Here is a 15,312-nt window from a genome sequence, read left to right on the forward strand (position 1 = left end):
TGTCATCCATGGATCTGACAGTTTAGTATAACTTATGAATTAAACATCTGGGAGGTGTATATGTATTTTTTTCCCTTTAACAGTCACCAAAACTGAGTCAGATAAGCCATTGAATAATTTTCAGTCATCCAGTAACATTGCAGCAAATTCTGGGAGAAGATCCCTGGAATGCCTCTCTTAACAGAAATGGCAGAATTGCCATTAGCATTAGGGAGATCAAGGTGGCACCCGGTGCTGCGTCTTAACTGCGAGACTTTAACCTTCAACTCCATGTAGAACAGACAGGACCTTTAATGCAGAGGTCTCATTGGAAAGATCCTGACAAAGTAAACAGCATGACACTTAATTTATCTACCCCAGAAACATGAAGGGCTCAGTCGACCTGATGGGATCTGTGGTTCCAGGGAGTCTAGGTATTTAAAACCTGATGCTCAGCCTGCTAAGCCATCCCCTGCAGCTTTCCTTAGTGCATAAGATATGAAAAAATCTCCTGTCCTGCAAAACAGATATTAAATTGGATACTCTTTCACCCTGCCACGATAAGAAACGCAGCAGAGAGAGGCAGGAAAATGGAATGCTGCTTAGGAAGAAAATATATTTGAATCTAACATAAAAATTGGTGAGATAGGAGGATTTTCAGTGCTAGTAGCAATACCCTCCCCAATGAGTTGCTGAAAATTCAACTCTCCCTGTAGTTTTTGCACTGGATTGTGAATAAAAATGGTTGTGATTGATGAAGCGTTTGGTGTCTCACTGTAAGTTGGTCAAGAGGGACTTCTAAATCACCCAAATGAAATATTGCATTATCATGAACAGTAATATGTAACTGTTAAGTATGCCGTTGCTTATCATAAGACCAAGCTCCTTTGGAGCTTTACCCGGCAAGAAACCTTTGTGAGCATTGGAGCAGAGAGCTGCCACATGGCCTGGCACCAGCATGGGGCTCTGCCCGTCCCTTCCTGGGTGGGACATGCTGGATTTGGAAAGAATGTTCTGCTGCGCTCGAGCTGTTGCCTGCATCCTTGTGGGGAGCAGGCAGGTCAGCTGAGGCAACAGGGGCAGGGGTCTCGCTTTTGGGTTTTGTTTTTTAGAGGGGCTGAAAGGAGGAAGAGGCAATATGCCTTTGTTTGCTGAAGGGCATGGACCCATTAGTCAGACGTGGAAAGCCTTAGCGATAAATTACTCCCTCCTGTATGGGGCTCCTTCCATAGCGTTATTGCATATTGGGGTGGTGTTTTTTCGTGTAAAGCTTTTTACCAGTTCTGTGCATAGGATAATATATAAGAAAACAAAGTTGATGTTTCATGGGAAACTGGAAAAATAGCATTAAAAAAAAAAAAGTAATTTCTGCTTTCTTTACTGACACAAAGAAAGAGGCTGATGATGTTCCTATTAAAAGAAAAAACAAATAAAAACCAACACAAAAAGACTTGAGAGTGGCCCACACCTCCTGTTGAAAAGCCCTGTTGTTCCCAATACGATTAAACGCCAACCCAGTTGGGCTGAAGTTTTCTATGTCCAGAACTTTTCACTAAGATCTTGCAGCTGTTTCTCAGAAAAGGATTAGAGAAATAGATGCTGCCTGGCTGTGTGAGAACACACTTAAGACCAGTTAGCCAAGCTGCCTTAGGATTTTCCCTGGTTTGGGACTAAAATGTGGAAACGGGGAGGGAGGTGACACTGAAGTTGGGGATTTTGCTTTGGACAGCTTTGTGTAGCTGCACAATTTGATCTCAGGTTGACCAAGCTACCGGTCTCCAAAAAATGGCCCAAACTCGACTAAACCCTCTAGTTCCTCTTTAATGGACAAAAAAAATTATGAACTCCCACCATGAGGTGGGTGACGTGCACAGGCAGTCATGGTTCATTTCTTTCTGGCCTCCTTGTCCCCTGTCTGCTCCTTTTCCTGCTTCCTGAGCTGATAGTGTCTCCATCCTGATCAAATCAGATGCCTTCATCTACCCCTGCCTGCTGGCCTGGGGTCAGGGAGGAGGAGGAGGAGGCAGCAGTAGTTGGGGAATGGTGCCACCCACGTACCTCCCACTGAAGTCTTTTTACCTGCTTCTTCTCATGTCTGTGCTCCAGTGTGTGGGAGCTCGGTGGCTTCTCAAAGAAATGGCGATCAGGGCTGCTCACCACGGTAGATCGGTGATGTTCCCCGTCTCTGTTTTGGGAGTATCTCGGGACTTTTGGATTAAGCTTTTTGCGAGAACTTGGCCTGTGGCAGAATGTTCAGCAAGGAAGAATTCAGTGCAAATGTGTAAAATTTGGCAAATTTACTAGTAACTGGAAACAAGGTAATTGAGATGGTTTGTGGTAGGTTGCATGTTGTTAGTGTTCATGCCTATAGGATACTGTGCGTGTGCATGCACATGTGTAGTGCTGGGAGGCTGTGTACATATGTATCATATTTTAAAATACTAGTATTTTAATTAGTGTAAAGTTAGAGGAAAGCCTTCCATGTGTGTCAGAGGCTTGGATCCTGTTGAGATTGCACAGGGTTTGAAGGAGGATGAAGGAGAAGCTCTTCTCTTGTGCTCACATGGAATGTGCCTTGCTTCTCGCTGCCAAGCAAGCATGAAGTCCTTTGATTTGGCTCCACGATGTCTTCAAGGTATGGAAGAAATGTCTCCTGCTCCCGCTGGTTTCATTGCATTGTCAGGTCAGAAGGTGGATTGTCAGTGGTAAAGGAGAGAGGATTTTGTGGACACTAGCAAAAGCTGCTGTGGAAATGTGCAGCTGCACATGTTGATTTTTCAGCTGGTGTTTTCGTGCTAGCGTGGTGGCTTCTGCATGGCCATGGCCGAGGAGGCTCCATTTGACAATGTGCAATATTTACAGCATGGAGCAGCCAGCCCTGCTGTCGATCCCCCCGCCATCAATAGTAATCTTAACTCATGCACCTGAACTGAAACAGTCATTAAACTTTTATCTGAAGAGGAAAGCTTCACGTTTTCTTCACAGAACAGATTCTGTGGCTACTAATTTATTACTGCAATTTAAGGAACAGACGTCTGTCTGACATGTGCCATGTAGTTCAGTAGGTCACTAGTGACATCATACTTAAAATCGTTATCTGTGCAAACTGTGCATTTTGTGTAAAAGCTTTTATTTATAGTCAGTCATTAAAATTGAGACCTGATATTTACTTTTCCTCTGATTAGGTTAAAGAGTGAATATGAACAAGAAAAGTATCCTCCTGTTACCACCAGGCAGTTTACAAACTGTGCTATTCACGTGCAGCCTTTTTGAAGGAATTATGTTAAATCATTATGGGCTTAAGTGGTATGTGTTAAAACGTTTCTTTTTTCACTGCTAAGACTGGATTCCACACCAATTCCTGTCACAGGGGCTTTATTTTATTTCTTTCTCATTCCTTATAGGCTCTTGTCCTTGTCACGGAGCAGGTAGAGCCTGTGGTTTGTGCTGGAAGTGTTAGATGTGCAGAGAAGTGCTGTGTTACCAGGACCAGGAGGGTTTTGGAGGGGTTGGTGGGTTGCTGCTGTCGGTCTGAGGTTGTGGTAGCAGGAGGACCGAGGTGGTCTGGGTTCTTGTCCACATGTCAGCATTTTGCTGGGCCAAATTCAGAATGATCCTGTTGTCCAGCCCCTAATGTGATGCTAGTTTTACCCAAGGCAGGGGGACTGCTGATGCAGTAAGGTGTTTCTTCATAGAGTAGGAACCACCATAAGCCATGTATGAGGTCCCCAAAGGATGCACTAAGCTGTACTATAGGATGTCATCACCTGTGATCCACTGAGCCATAAAACCTACTGGCCATGTATTACAGGGCAACACAGACCTAAAGAGCCAGAGACAACAGGCCCTCTTCAAGGATCAAGTTCTTGGGGTGTCCATGAACTCTCCTCCCACATTCCCCCATCTTCCCCTCCTGCCATTTTCTCTCTGATATGAAATGCCCCTGCCCGCAGCCAAGCTAAATATAATATTCAGCGAGCGCCTTAAAAATAGCGTGTGTGAGTGCCGGTTGCTTTTCCACACCCGGTTTCTCTGTGGTGGAAGCACTGGGGCGGTACGGGGTTGCCCCCAGCCCAGCAGAATGAGCTCGGCAGGACCTGAGCCCCCTCCCCGGGGAGCCTGGGGGCTTCTCGCTGGGCTGCAGAGCACTGCCCCTCCTCGTGACGGTTCATGCGGGGAGAGGAGAACCCTTCAGAATCGAGTGGCTGTTCAATAACTGTAATGAAAATGATTTTTGACCAAAAATTATGTATTACCAGTTGGCTGAACTGCACAGTATACTTTCTCGATATTAGATAGGGCTGGGTTGCTTTTTCCCCCCAGATCTTACTGCTAAGATCACTGGCCCATTTCAATTTTTATTGAAACAAATAAACCCAATAAAAACACTTATGCTGAGAGCTGAAGCTCCACAATAAAAAAAAATAAAAATTACTCTGTATTGAATTTATTGATTTATTTATTTACTCCAACTGGAAAATTGAGTATTGTGTTAATGTATTTTATAAGAATCACAGTGCTCGATGAAATGGCTAATTTATTTTAGCGTATACATAAATAGCTAGCAATTTTCAGTGAGACAGGCTAATGAAAATGATGCTATGAAATTGTCTATACTATGAGGAGTGATGGAGTCAAGTTATTATTGGTTGAGTGCTACGACGTAGTGAACTGGCCATCATGTCTTTGAACTTTTGAACTGCTACTTGGTTGCGTGATTTATTGATTTTGATATCAGCATGTTAAGTTAACTTTTTATTTTTGTTGGGGGGGGGGTTGTACATGCAGCCTAGATGAGTAACGCACTGTGTAATTTTATAGATGTTTTGGTTAAACAAGATGGTTGAAAAATTTCAAGTGTGTTAACGGAGCAGGCGTACACCATGCGGAAAGGCAGGGAGAGATGCTTGTAGGTACCATTAGATGTCAACACTGATGTTCTGATTGCTGTGGATTAGCTGGGTATGAGCGAATTTGGCAGGGTAAGCGTGCATCATATTTGTCAGAGAAATGTTGCCATTGTTCTAAATCAAGCACGTCATCTGACAGCAACTTTGTTTGCCTATCTGCCTTAGACCTCTCCTCACCGTGTGTCTTATCACGCTGGTGCCTGGTACAGGCAGGGAGCATCAGCGATCTCTTTTGTCAGCCCTTTCCAGAGGAGCGCTCCATTTTGCTGGCCGTTGGGCAGCGCAGGATGCAAACTGGTGGTGCAAACAGCTCGACAGCTTACGCTGGACTGTTGCACCAGAGAGCTGCCCCCATCCGCTGTCACCAAGACGCGCAAACTTGTTTCATCTTAGAGCTGTAATTCCCTCGCAGGCTGGCTGCTAGTGCTGAGCCTCAGCACGCAGCGCTCGCCAGCGGCTGCCTCAGCCCTCGGTGCAAGGAGATGCTACATTTGTTCTTGGTAATTTGTTTAGGACGTGGAATCGAGATATCAAAATCATATTGTTCGACTTAAAGTGTTTTCCTACAGCGGAACTTTTCTCTTGACCGTACTGGTAGGGCAACCTTTGCATGGCGACTGCTCTGAGCTCTGTTTCTGATTAAACTGAATAACTTGACACCTGCATTTTACAATTTGCTTAAAGTGCTTTATCCTGTAAAACCAGCGATTTCAAAGCCTTAAAGCCAGCAGACTTGCAGGGGTTTGCACAACTTAGCTCATCCCACCAGTTCGCCGCGGTTGTGTAAAACGCGACTGGACTTCTCTAATATGTTTGCCCCCTGCTTTCAAAATGGCAATTTTAATGCCTGCCCTCCCCATCCCCGCTCACCCCCTCGTTCTGCTGCGGGTCTCAGAAATGCAGGTGGGTGTTGTTGTATGATTTTTTTTATTTTCTTATTTTTTTTCCAGTGATTGAACTGACATGTCTTTATTTGGATGTTAAAAGCACTCCCCCTCCTTTCCCCACTGTGACCCCAAACATTTTCAGCAGTCTGGCAGTCAGCAATTGGGAAGCTGGTAACCACTTGCCTCTCTCCCCCCGCTTCTTTTTTTTTTTTTTTTTTTTTTTTCTTTTTTCTTCATTTTAAAAAAAAGCTGGCCTGTGCAAGCCAGCAAACAAAACTGGTGGGAAAAGGCTAAAAACAGGACTGACACCAACACTATTAACTGGAAAAAAAAATTTCCATTTCATTGCAACTATGTTATTGTTTACTTTGCCATACACATCCTAATATGGTTACCTCCCTGTCAAAGCGGCCGAGCCGGGCTGAGGGGCCCCCTCGGGGAGACGCTTCCAACTGCTGCTCAGACAATAAGAAACAAACGGCGCAACTCCACAAAAGGGCTGCCCGGAACGTAAGTGTCAAATCCATCCCGCCGAACTCTTCCTGCCCGGCGCCCGGCCCCGTATGTAACCTGCGCGGGGCGCGGCGGGCGGGGGGCGGCGGGGCGCGGGTCCCGCCTCTGCCCGCGGATCGTCCCGCCGGCGGGGCCGGGGCGGCGGGCCGGGGCGGGGGGCGGCGCGGCGGGGCCCCCCCGCGGGCCGGTGCGCACCCGCGCAGCGCTGCCAGGTGCCGCCCGGCCGAGCCCCCCGGCCGCCCCGCTGCGCGGCGGCGGCGGCTCCCGCGGCGGTGCCGGTTGTTATCTGCAGCGCCAGAACAAAGGTAGGTTGTTCAACTCCGCGCTCCGGGGGAGGGACAAGTTATTTTTGGAGGGCTGGCTTCCCAGTGCGTGACTGGGTGACCTAAAAGGAGAAGGGAAAGGAAAAAAATAATAATATCCCCCCCCCCCCCCCCCCCCCCCCCCCAGCGAAGCCCACAGCACCCCACCGCCAAACCCCTCGGTGGAGTCAGGAATGAGCGGGCGTGCAGGGGAGCAGCTTTATGGAGCGTAGTTTTATTTTTATGCAACTTAAAGAAGCCGGATCCCCCTCCCCCCCTCCCTCCCCCCCATAAAATGCCCTGCTATTTCCAGAAAATTTGCGTTGCTAAAATACTTTAATCTGTGTGCTCTATTTTATTCTTTTAAATATTGATTTTTTTTTTTTGCATTTGTGATTTTATGTGCACATATTCCTCTTAGCGGCTATGAATTTCTATGAATTCTAAATAAGCTTTTCTAGGGATGAAACGTGAGGGGTATTTTTACACGAGGATTTCAACTTTTCAGTTGACATAATCTGAAGGTACCGCAGCCTTTTCTGTGACTGTCCAAGTGCTTCCGTGCCCTGCGAGGAGTTATCACGTTTGTTAAACCATCCCATTATGCTGTGGGGTTTTGTTTTTTTTTGGTTGGTTTGTTGTTTTTTTTAAGCCTATATGTTATTCAGCTTCAGTGGATGCTATTCTTTTCCTGCAAACGGCAAAGCTCTTAGGGTTTGCTGTGCTTCTCGGTTTGTTTTGAAAACGTAGGAAAATATTAATACAGAGCAGTAAAAAGGAAACAGCGGTGCATCTTCCATTCAGGGGAGCTGGCAAACCTGTCCACTTTTATACTGGGAAGTACAGAGAGCAAATCCATAATTCAGTGCAAGAGCAAATGAATTCACAGTGATACATACGATAGGTATTATGTAACTTAATAAGAAATACATTTTTGATAGTAGGAGTGGACACTGCTCGTCTAGGTATAAATATCAAATCTAGGTAAGTCTGTGGAAGAGCACTTTTCTTCCAGCCTGTATTACGCAGCATTGTCTTCAATCCCTAATTCTTACAGGATTTTGGAAGGGAAGCAGCTTCTTCCTAAATTGAGTATCATTCAAAAAATCTTTTAAATACCTGTTGTGTACTTGGTTGCTTAATTGGCTCGCTCTCATCCTGACACTGCTGCCTGCCTTCCCCAGTTATTATGGGATCTCTAGATTTTTATTTTATTTTTTGTAGGAAGTCTTAGTTCCAGAGCAAACCTGGATAGCTAAGTTGTGCTTTCCTTTTTTTTTTTTCTTTCCTTTTTTCTTTTTTCCTTTAAAATACTATTTCTTACATACTCCTGGAGGTTTCTTTTCTCAGCCTTTTTATTTATTTTTCTGTTGAGCTATGCAGCCTGACCTGTGCTAATCAGAAACTCTTTTTAAAATGCAAGACCAAGTCAGATAAAGTAAATAAACTTTTGTGTCCCTGAACTTTTATCCTATAAAACTGGGATTGATTTTTCTTGAAAAAAAACCCAACATTGCAACTCACTAGTGGTAAACATAAATAATCGTGTTTTATAAAATCAAAGGCAGCCTTTTAAACACATTTCTAGTTTTTGCTTTTTTGGGCCATGTAGGGGATGATAGGAATTAGTAGCCTTTAATTAGACGTGGAGATATTCACATTTTACAGGGATTTATGTTAGAACATGGAATGGCGGGTGGCTTGTTTCCTCATTATGAATACTCCCTGCACATAATGAGGTTCATCATTAGTTGATGGAGTGAATTTGCCCTAGCTCTACCTTGAAAGGCACATAATTTACATACTACTTCAGAGCTTAGGCTTTAATGGATTCCTCGATGAATAAAATGAAAAGCTACTTTCTTTAAATTTTTGAACAGTGTTTTGATAATACGGATTTAATAAGACATTCAATTTCCTTGTTAAGTATATTTGAAAGTGCATTCCCAATTTTAGCAGAAAATATACTTCCCCGTGTCGCTTCCTATAATATTGGGTAATATATAATCAAATATATCAGTGTAAACATTTTGGGGGATGTAGAGGGATGATTTTACTCTGTATGTGCAAGGTGGCACCAGGCTTCTCTGGCCTGGGCACTCACGGTTCCTACCAGCCCCAAGCATGCTGGAGCTCACCTGTACTCTTGAAATGCCACGGAGCGGGCTTGCTCCCCTGTTAAAGCTCATTCTGCCTGAGGAGTGTTTTAACTGTGTATTTACTGTGTACACTTTCAGTGATGGATCTATGGAAATGTGTTGCTGGCTGTCAGGCTGACAGTGACAAACCCACGGGTCCCACCTCCCTATTTATTTTAATGAGATGAGAACAGCAAAAACTTCTCTGGTGCAGTTCCACCTCTGAAACTGCTTCGTAGATGTGATTAGATTAGAGTAAATTGAATTGTAGGCTGCCTAATGTGTTATCATGTCATCAGCTTACTCCAGCCCTGGTCTACAGGGTAGAGTTAGCAAGACTTCTTCTTGTTCTTCTGCCTCCCCTCTCGCCCCCTCCACGTGTGGGGGTGGCTGGGAGGCTGGGGGCCGTGGTGCTGTGCGCGTCCCATGCGTGGGGCAGCCTGGGCACAGCCACCATCTCTCCCCTCTGACACTTGCCGATGTGCCGGCAGAGTTGAGAGGCAAAAAATGCGAGGCGAAGGCTTGTTTTGATAGAATGTTTTATTACCTGAAAACGATGAGCATATATTAACATTAATAGAATAGTCTGTGTCATTCTTTTTTAGGCAATTTACCTCTGCTGCAGACCTGTCTGCTTCAAAATCTTTCCCTGTTCTAAAACATATATTTGTTTAGGGAGTTTTCATTGAAGTGTACATGACAATTACAGCTGTTCATTAACAAAATTGGGTATTTGTTTTAAACTTTAACCAATCACTTTGATATGCTAATTATGGTGTAATTTAATTTGAGCCCTGTAATGATGATGCCGTTATTATGGACATAAATGATGCAGTTAAGCTGAGAGTAATCTCATTTGCATACTGTACATGCCAGTAAATTAAGCCCTTTCTTCGACTGCTTCAGCTTTAATTTTCCACTTCTTTTCACACAGCGCCTTTTCAGCCAGTCTCTTATAAGCCCACTTTGTAATAGTGCTGATGACTGTTTGATGTGGAGAGTTGCTGCACCACAATAATGCAAGACACAAGATGTAACATTTAAAGGATTCATTATCTTACTGAGTGTTGCTTTAGGAAGCTGGGATTAACAAGGGTGGAAGTGTCCTCTCCATGGAGCGGTGCGGGTCTTCCCAGAAACAAATGCAGTCTGTTTTTCCCCCCCTTTTTCTCGGCGTATCCTGATAGTGGAAGGGATTCAGTAAAGCCTGATGGTGTTTCTCAGGAGTAAGCCAAAACATCATCATAGCCCTATAGTACGACACGGAGGGTTTGACCTTCTCTGCAGGATGTTCTATGATGCTCCACTGTTGCGGAAAAGTTACTGGATACAATTTACAATATTATAGAGATGGGAGAAAACAGATTATTTCTCAGATTGGGTACGCAGGCTCCAAATCTACCTACGTGACGCACGGCGATGCAGAATTGAAGTCTGCATTATTGTTCTTTTAATTTATTATTTTTTATTTTTCTAAATGCTATTTAATTGCCATTTTCTCCTTTCATGGCCCCAACGTGAGTTGAACTTAACATCAGGTTAATTTTGAATTTAAATTTTAAAAAATGGTATTCATACATTGTTACGCCTGCTGATACTAGTGAAAAGCTGGATTTCAAAAGAATAAAAGTCACCAACACCAAGCAAAAATGAACTGCTTAAGTGCTGACTTAAATGGTTAATCTTTTCCAATTTACCATGTTGTCACTGAGCTGAAGTATTCTCATAACACTGAGGCATACAAAGAAATCATGTGAAATAAACAGGGCTCTTTTTATAGCTGCTTACTATTATGGTTAGATATTTTCATAGTTTAATACCTCTGGAAGTAAAGCCTGTCTCAAGTTTTTAGCAGCAGTTGGCCTCTCAGAAAGCCATTGTTGTGTGGGTAACCAAGTTAACTAAAGATCATTATTAAAACCTTGCAATCCTTTCCTTACACAGGGTCCCATGACCAAAAATAGCTTGTGCAGTTGCCCACAAACATGCAAGTTAATAACTTCCTGGGTGAATAGTGTAAAAACTGCTGATTTCCAAAGCGCGCACGTAGCCCCTGCCTCCACCCCTTTATGGTACGCAGCAAACAAATGGGAGGGTCTGCTGTTTACCAACTGTCCAGCATTTAATGACACTTCAGTTTTTATGGTTCTCGCCTACACTTGGTCTCGGTTCTGCATTTCTCACATGCCATTTTGTTTTCCAGCAGCCGTTCTATGGTAGCCTGGCCATGCACACATGCTGGCTGTGACTGTGCTGCAGTGAAGCACTGCCTGATGGTGATCTAACTGCTCTGCTGAATTTGTACCCGCCATTTCTGGGTCAAAACCACAGTAATTATTCCCAACAGAGCCTACTGCTCTGGCCACCAACTATGCTGGCCTGTGGGATTTCGGTTCTGCTTGTATGCCTCTTCTACGCATGGCAATTGCAAGGAAGAGTGTCTGTGGAGACGAGTAGAATCATGGAATGTGGCATGGTTCTTGGCTTTCATGGAGCTCTTGCTTTTTGTCCATAACACCAGAGCTGAGACGGTGACATATGCCAGCCAGTTCTTCAGGGTGCACTACATTGGTGTGCGATGTCAAATCTTGGGGTCCACCTCTGAAACAAAAGACGCCCAGCAAAGGAAAGGCTTCCCCTAGTTCCTTTTCTGAGGCTGTCAACCTAGACATGGGGTTCGTACATGAGCACACATGGGAGATGAAACCCAGCAGCCATTCCCTTGCCCTTTGTGCTCAGAGCCTGGAGCTACTCAGGATGCTGATGAAGCTGACTCCACCCAAGGGCACAGGGAGAGCCAGGTTTCTCACAGCACAGGGCAATGCAGATCGAGCTCTCCCCAGGAAGTCTGGAAGGTCAGAAATACTCTAGTATAATGTTGGAAAATTTCAAACTTTAAAGCTTCTGAAAAACAAGTTCTTGACTTCATTTCTTTTAGCAGCATGCCTACGGTTCAGCCCTGTCTCTTTCTTCTAAAGGTAATATATGTGTTGCTTTAGGATGTCATAGGTTGCAAAGGAGGTGGTGTGTCGTCAGCTCCTGTAGGAATGAGCGTGCTGGGCATCTCTGTTGGCTGATGAAGAGATTGTTGGCCCAAGCAGACAGATGACAGTAGGGTGGACTGAGAGGTGGGGTGACAGAATTTCTTGGTGCTTTTTAGTGTTTCGTGGTTGTAACGGTGATACAGTGTGCTGTGCAGAACTTTGGTGTTAATCTTCTTGGGAGATAATATTTTTTCCAAAGTGATTTCAATAGCTTGCCCTTAAAGAAGCTGTGTGTGGTACGAGTTGTCTTCAAAAAGGAGGTTCCAGGCATAGTTTTTCCTACTGTCTTTATCCTAATGAAACATACATTCTTCCTCCCCTCACAGGACCTTTTGAGTTTATTCTGGATAACAACACTTGTTTGTGAAGATTTTCCCTATCTTCCTTCCTCTGTAATCTGATCCTGGTTTGCAGTTCTCAGTAAGTTTCTCCTTCCACGCTTTCCAACATAAGAACTTCTTCCACCCAATCAAGTGGGAAATTAAAAGTGATACCAGTTCAGACTATGTACTGTGCAGCCCTGCTGTAATTCAAGATTGCAGAGTTCAAAGAAGTTTTTCACATTGGGCAATGGTAGCTCTCTGCAGAAAGTCATTTTGGGGAGTTCTGAGATTCATGGGAGATGGATTTCTGCTTTTACAGGTTTGTTTACAAACAGCTTTGTTCTTACCCTTTCCCAGCAAAACAAGTGTTTCTTCACAGAAATACTTATGGTTGAGAGCAAAGCCACTGAATCTCTCTCTAGAATTATAACTACAACAGATTAAAGAGTAATTTATCATATGCTAATATACTTACCCCATCAAAGTCATAGGCGTCAAGATGTAGAAACAAAAATAGACCTCTGATCTCTATCTCTGTAATGCTTTTCAGCACAATCTCTCACTGGTATCCAGAGAAAAAGCTCTAGGAATTCGTGACTGTATTTACCAATAGCTAAGATGAACAGATGTCTGTCACTGAAGTTACCCAAGTGCCAAGCTGTTGCCCTTCCGAGTCTGACTGGAGCAAGTTTCGGAGTGGGGAGATTCCGGTTTCCCATGGTTGTCAGTTTGTTCCTATTTGTAAGCATACCTTTTTGTGGCAGTAGATGGGTGGACAGGTTATCTGTGATGAGAAACCTTGGGATGTACCCACAGATGCTTTGCCTTTCCAGCATGAGACGCTTCTAGCAGTTGCCAGTGGCAGACGGCTGGCTCTCCTGGAGAGCATCCTGAAGTGGGTGATGTTTTGGAAGTCCAGGTGAGTCTGCCTGTTGCTACTGGTCCTGAGTGTACACAAAATAAAACAGTACGAGTCGAGTAGCTGTTAGGCGTTCTTTAATCTATGAGCCTTTAGTTCTTTTGGCTGCACCTACCCTCTTCCAGCAGTTTTTCCTGTGACTGGAGAATATGAATGTCTGCCTAAACTAGCCGAGTGGACAAAGCAACGTGATGAAATCATGTTGAACAGACGTGCTTCAAGCAGAAGAGTGAAGTTGATCGAACAGAGCCATCAGTAAAAGCACTTGGGATAGACCCTGTGCTCAGCCCCTTCCTTTGCTCCTGTTACCCCTGTACCGACCTGGGGACTGTATGGAGCAGTGGTGTAGGTACGCACGGGCTGCACCGTCACTGGCTCTTCCCTGCGACGTACGCCTGCTTCAGGTGCGAGTCTTCAGCTCTGGTCGTGTTGAATTTGGCTTCACATTGGCTTCTCCTCCAAATAAAACACTTACCCTAAGGATGGCCTTTCAAAAGACCATGTTCTTTTTTCCAAAGAACTGCAAATTCTTGAGCTGGGCTGCTTATGTAGTTTCCTGAGACCATCACTTTGAGGAAGCTGACTGAAACAAATGCTGCTTTCAGGTGCATGGCCTAAATCAAAAGCAGCTCTGTTTGAGTTCTCTGAAGTTCGTCAGGGCTTTACCATTATTAACAACCATATGGTCCCAGGCAATGGTCTTGTGTTTTGCACGGGGGGAGCGCAGTGTCTGCTGGCCCTGTGCTCTTCTGGACTCTTCAGGGATACAGTGTGCAAAGGCCAGCCGCAAGCAGGGAGGGATTCTTGATGTGGCTTCAGCCAGTGCATGCTTGGTGGCCAAGGACAGAGCTCTCAGAGATGGGGCAACCAGTCTTGTCCGCCTGGCACGGATGCTTGCGCGAGAGAGACCGACCTGGAGGCAGCCTGCCAGCTGGGAAGACTTGCCTGTTTCTTTGCAAACAGAATTTACCCTTGGGCTTTGGGAGGAACAAGAAGGCTATGTATGAAAAGTTTCCTAGGCTTGACGCTGAGGTAAGGCTTGCAGTGTGTGTTTAGCAAAGCTTAGAGACCCATAGTTCAGCTCTTCCAGCTGTGGGATATTTCTTGTGCTCGTTGGTGTCTCCTTTTGCAAAGGCAAGATTGAATCTGAGTGGTTGCGCTGCAGGCTGGATGAAGGAAGCCAATACGAAGGAATGAACAGTCTTTCTCAGTGCATGAGGACCTTTACATTGCTTTTACAATGAAACAAATATAAAAAGGAGGAATGAAATGATAATAAGCTAAATTCGTGCCAAATGTATGGGACTCCGTGTGCGTGCAGTAAAGGGAAACCCGGCTCCTGTAGTTTTGCCTTGGAAAATGACTCGTTCTGTATTTAGAACCCATGTGCAGGATGACCATATAAATGTGGTTAAACGGCATAGGATTCTGATCAAAGGGGCAATTACGAGTAATAAAACAGGAAATATAATTATTGCTACCATTTCAGATCTTATAGCCAGGGAGAATCTTAGCAGCTTGACAGAGAAAAAGCCTTAACATTAAGAGAAGAAAAGAAGAAAACCCCTAGATTTCAGCTTGTTGGGCTCTATAGAAAAAGAGAGTAAAAAAATAAAGATACATTTCCTAGAATCTCTGAATTCCCAAATAAATAATGATTAGAGGGTTTGTGAACAACCTAATTGTTGGCTGAGCAGAATCACAGCAGAAACTGAATTACCAACTTCTGCACAGGAAAATTTACCAAAGTCGGAGCTGTAGCTGGGTTATTTTCACCAAATGTCCAGCACATATGCTACACTTGCTTTTATTGTTCACCGTTATGGTGTCATGTCTCGCTAGATTGTGCTTTGCTACACACCTCCACCCCCTAACAAACTGGCCCTATATATGCGTGTAGGCAGAATATAGGGAATTAAGCTGTGTGACAGTGAACTTCTGGGTTTTTTTATATGCTTGACAAATGTTTTTTAAACATGGTATAAATACATTGTACAGTAGAACTGAAGTGTTTGAGGGGCACGTTTTACTCCCAAAAGAAATGTGTGTATTTTGGCTTCACATTTCTTTCTAGGTTTCCCCCCCCCCAAAAAAAAAAAAAAAAAAGAAATATTTAATATTTTAATGACACCTATGTTTAGATAGTACAGGTTTGGACAGTATTCTCCTCTGTATGTTGTAGAGTTCCTACTGACACGCCTGGACAAACCTCACCACCTAAAACCCTCAGGCCAGGTTTTGGCATTCGGTGTCCTCAGAGGGAGGGATTGTTAGCTGTTAATCCTGTAATAGTCAGA

General features: G+C 44.3%; 1 protein-coding gene across 7 annotated transcripts in view; it reads left to right on the forward strand.

Moving 5' to 3' along the window:
* Positions 1 to 15,312, forward strand: part of FOXP1 (forkhead box P1) — a 390,897-nt gene that overhangs the window by 183,570 nt on the left and 192,015 nt on the right. Inside the window, exon 1 of one of the 7 annotated variants that reach the window (XM_040591468.1) lies at positions 6,266 to 6,286. The exons of the other annotated variants lie outside the window; for them this stretch is intronic. The gene's annotated coding sequence lies outside the window, so the exon portion shown is untranslated. Of the gene's footprint in view, positions 1 to 6,265; positions 6,287 to 15,312 lie in introns of those variants that run through there. 7 annotated transcript variants of the gene reach the window in all.

The sequence above is a fragment of the Falco naumanni genome, chromosome 4 (assembly GCF_017639655.2).
Source record: "Falco naumanni isolate bFalNau1 chromosome 4, bFalNau1.pat, whole genome shotgun sequence".
NCBI lineage: Eukaryota > Metazoa > Chordata > Aves > Falconiformes > Falconidae > Falco > Falco naumanni.